Here is a 4,843-nt window from a genome sequence, read left to right on the forward strand (position 1 = left end):
AGAAGGCCTGCATTTCTGGGAAGCTCAGTTTGGCTATTCGCAGCAATTGGTGCAACAGCTGTTAAGTGGTCAAAGCTTTTAAAAGACAAATGTGAATGCAAAGATGATGGCAAATCCAGCTGTAACAAACCCCCTGCTGCAGGGGCCTGACTCCTGTCACACTGTGTCCCTGCTGCCGCTCAGGCCTTGTGGTGTGGCCATCTGGTGAGAAGCAGCACACGGATCTCCTTCACCAGTGCATGATCCCCCAGGTGTCACTTGGATGCAGTGCTGGGATCAAGGCTGGCTTTCCATATCAGAGACCTGAATCTAGCTCCATTAGCATCTGTGTCATGCAGAGGGAGTCGAGTTCTGGTTTGGAAAGGTCTCAGCTCCAGCAGGTTGGTGAGTTTCTCATCAGGAAAAGCACATTTCAGCCAGCCTGCGCTGAGCTCGTCCTGCTACTGACGGCAATGTAAGGGCAAGAATGAGGCCTCCAGGAAACCAGCCATGGTCTTTGGTAAGCCTGTCCAGATGGCAGACAGCTCTTCACAGCTGGAGTTACCTAAGCAGTCTGAATCAGCAGCGGTTAACATCTCCAGTGTGCCACTATGCCTAGTCTCCTTCCTGAGGAATACACCTTTGCCTGCCCTAGCTCTATGTCATATCGCAGGCTAACTCTGCAACTTGCAGGACTACCTCTGACATTGGCATGGTAATGCTTTCTTTCCTTTTCTTATAGTATTTAAACTAAGCAAGTATTGTACAATTCCCCAAGTGAGCCGGGCATGTGTGTTTGCCGAGAAATATCATGTGTTATGTTAAGTTATGGATTTTAATGCCCTCCTTCATAGTTTTATCAGCAGAGTGAAAACAACGCAAAGCATTTTCCATGTTAGTGCCCTCAGATGCAAATGGGCTCCCTGTCTTCCTCCTGACTTAGATGCTGTGTCTCTTTACAGAAACACAAGTGACAAAGCCTACGGTAAGCACAATTTCAATGGCTTTCTAAACTGATCCCATAATCAAGCAGGAGCATTGTATTTTGTTGGGTTTACAGAGTATTAGGACAAAATCAACAGACAGTTCAAAGAAAGCTGGGAATAGAAATTCTCATTCCATATGTCATACCATCCTTGATGGCAGCTACTCCTTACATTTCTTGCTGTTTACTTTCCGAGAGGTCAACAACCAGTGTCTGCAGTAAGAGTTTGCTTGGGAGTTATAATAATCCAGCTGTGTTGTTTCTTTCGGCAGCTCCCATCTTTTGCTGGTCCAAGGTAATAACCTTCTTTCTGTATTTTAATTCTTTTTCACTGCGTCAGAACTGCTCTCTTAAATTATATATAAAAATATATTAGAATGCATATTAGTCAATATCCTCCCTTCTCAATTTTTATGAAAAAGTATAGCAATGAAGATATCGACTTCCAGTTTTGAGCCATAAGACTGATATTCCTCCAAAGTAAACACTGACCTTGGCTGTGCCACAGTCAATATTTACCTCAAGTAAAATAAATCTTGATGACAACCAAAACCTGAAGTCAATATTGGCTTGCTGTAATCCAGCTGGTATAAAGTAATCAGTTTCCTTTATATTACCTGAATGCCTTATGCAAATATTTTCAAGTTAAAGGTGGGCTCTGCATTCTTGCAGCTGTAGATGCAGTATTGGAACCATCCCCCCTGTTTTCAGTCATCAGAAAACAGAGGGTTCTCCAGAGCCACAGCTGCCACCATGCAACCCTGTGAAAGCTCTCCTATCTCACAAACAATCTGCGAGTGACTGATTAACTATCTAATCTGTGTACCTACTCTGAGGCCCATTACTCCCATGTCTAAGAGCCTTCCAAACCCTTAAGAGAGGCAAAGTCTGCAAAGAAAGGGAATATCTTTTACTTGCCCAGGTGATAGAGCCGTGAAAGTGGATAAACTGGACACACAACTCCTAGGTGTAAAGATAATGACTCTTCTTAAAAAAAAAAAAAAGTGTCTCTCATTAATTTAGACCATCAAGTGCATAGCAATATCATTGTTGCTACTACTGAGATGAAGAATTTCCCTTTCTCAGTCCATGAGGAAACATTTCAGTGCTCAGAGAAGGCTCTTTTTAAATGTATTTATTTTTGTCCATCAGTCACTCCCCATCTAGCAACTGCTAAGTCCGGTGGCCAAAACTCTCCGCCTTCAACCAACAGCAGACTCAAACTAATACATATCCTATGGGTTTTCTGAAAAAAAAAAAACAAAAACAGTGGATGGATAGGAGAAAAAGAGCTACGTGGATTAGTCTCCCATTGGCCACGTCAGAGGGCAGCCAGGACAAGTGAGGCTTCACACCGCTGCAGCACCGTCTGCCTCCGCCTGTGTGCCAGCCCATGGGAATGGGCAACAGCAATGTGGGGTGAACCGGTGGACACGGACACCGGGCTGGTCTCAGGAGGCAGAACACCACACCACAGGAAACAAGGTTTGATTTATTCTGCTGTCTGGGGAGAAGCAGGGGTTTTTAAGTTTTTGTGCGTAACTTAGTTACAAAATTGAAAGTTGAAATGAGGTCGCTCACTTAATTTGTAGTTCCAGAAGGGGTGGCCATCTTCAGCAGAGCTTTTTGCAATTACTGTGACCAATGCAAGCAGAGGCCTCTTTTAACTGGAGCTCCTTTGTTCCTTTGCAGTGGCTCTGGTAGGCAACAGTGCCCGTGAAGTCTGACTTCAACTGCCTTAGGCAGCAAAACCAGTCTCAGATAGGCTTTGCCTACCAGGACAGAAGTCATGAGCTGCTCTCCATATTCAGTGAGAAAACAGGAAAAAGAACAGAGCTTTCAAATGACTCACTGATGGGCTGGTTGTTTTTGGGGGGTTACTTTTATTTTTCTATTTTTTGTGCTTGCTGAAGCTTTTTCATTTCTATATGTAAATAATGAGTTGCAAGAATAACAACAAAAATCACAAACTCTATATTAACTAGGTTAAGTCCTGATGAGGTTTTCTAATTGTTACAAAGCTGGTAGTGCACAGAGCTGGTTTGCTGGACTATTTTTCCTGCGGTTTGGGTTACTTGTGCAGAGATGTTGGTGGTCCTAACAAATCCTTGTAAGATATCTGAACACAGCGCTCACCACTCCCTGCAGTGCAATTTGGCCTGATTAGCAATCTCTCTGGGAGGTCAGTGGCTGGAACAGTTCATGAATTGTGTTAGAAGTGAAATAAGTAAGAATAAATGACGATGCTTAATGCCAGTGGAAGACCACAGGTGCAAAAGAAAAAAAAAGAAAAAAAAAAGCATACTACATAGAAGTTATTTAATGGAAATAACAGAGTTAAAGATGGACGCAAGGATGCTCTTCATTTTTCTGTAGGGAGCCTTCTCACTGCCCACCTCTTTCCTGTGTGAAACAGGCTGTGATGCACGATGCACTCAGGGGGACTGTGCCTCGTTATAGCACAGTGACCCTGAGCCCATAGCAGACCGTGCTGTATGACCTCCTGCCAGAAGTGCTTGCCGGCCTGCAAAGAGCTGTGTCACCTGCTCCTTGACCATATCTCTCCTGAAGTTCTAGCCCCTTGCTAAAAGCTAGATTTCAAGTATTTTCTCAATTTACCTCCCAAAGCAATTGGAGCTACTGCAAGGAGATAAATGTAAATGCCAGAAGCAGTTAATACAAAATCACAGGATGGCTGAGGATGGGAGGGACCTCTGCAGCCATCTGGCCCAACCCCAGCTTGAGCAGGGACACCCAGAGCAGGTAGTGAACAGAAAGCAGGGTGTGTGTGGTGGTGTGAGACCTGCAGGATGCTATCCCTGTGGCACTGTGTAGTGACATTTAAAACGGCTCTTTCCACTGCAGGAAAAGTACCCAGCCTCCTTCTGAGCCAGCTCGCCAGCCTGTATCCTCCGTAATTAAAAGTATTTTCCTGCACCTGGAGCTGAGGAGGGAATCACGAGATGAGTAACCCAGAAAGGGAGCCCGGTCTCTAAGAAACAACAGAGCTGGGGGAGGACATCTGACAGCCTCTGAGTAACGTGACACTCACGGAGATGCCTTTTAAAGCTGAGCTGACTCACAGGGAAGTGTTTCACTGTTTCCAAAACCTAAGACTTGTTTTCCCCACAGAAAGGACAGGAAAACCCTAAACCAAATAGACTTAAGATACTTCAGTTCTCCCTGACCCAAGCAAAAACAAAATAAATGTGCAGAAATACTGGAATTTCCCTTGGAGTAGAAATGTTGGTTTTCACCTAGCTGCCATCCCACAGCAGCAGGGCAGATGGAGGGGCACTGCTTTGGAATTTTCTTCAGACATCGGCCAGAGCTGCACAGGTAAGTGCAGAACATACCCACTCACACTCCGCCTGACTATGGCTATTGCTAAATAAAAAAGGGCAAAAAGCTTTGCCTTCATGAGATGGTGCCATTGAAAGGGAAGCAAACACAGCCTCGCACTTTAGCCTGTTTCTGGGTGAGCACTCTGTCTTAAATGTGTTTGGCTGGGAGCTGCCTCCTGCAGAGCATGTCTCTGGGCCGAACCCAACAGCTCTCCCTGCACTTTGTGGCTATGCTGCTTGGGAATGGAGAATGCAGAGGGTTCACTGCCTGAAGGAGAACAGGGGGCTGGGGTAGGCCACTGGCCACTGGTGAGAGCAGCAGTGGGATGCTGGCAGCTGCAGTATGGTGCCTGGTTGAGCTGCATGCAGCATGCGTGGTCCAGGGACTGTCTGATGAGCTTGACATCTGCAGAGCAACAGGACAGCAGGTAGGAGGGTTTAGCTGGAGATTTAAAAAACAAAACACCAAACACTGAGTCTAAAACCTGATCCTCACACAGACCTTGCCATGTGATTTAGCCCTGCAGTCTGATGC

This window comes from Cyrtonyx montezumae, unplaced genomic scaffold (genome assembly GCF_038088225.1).
Source record: "Cyrtonyx montezumae isolate F1298 unplaced genomic scaffold, pur_monq_1.0 scaffold_8, whole genome shotgun sequence".
Lineage (NCBI taxonomy): Eukaryota > Metazoa > Chordata > Aves > Galliformes > Odontophoridae > Cyrtonyx > Cyrtonyx montezumae.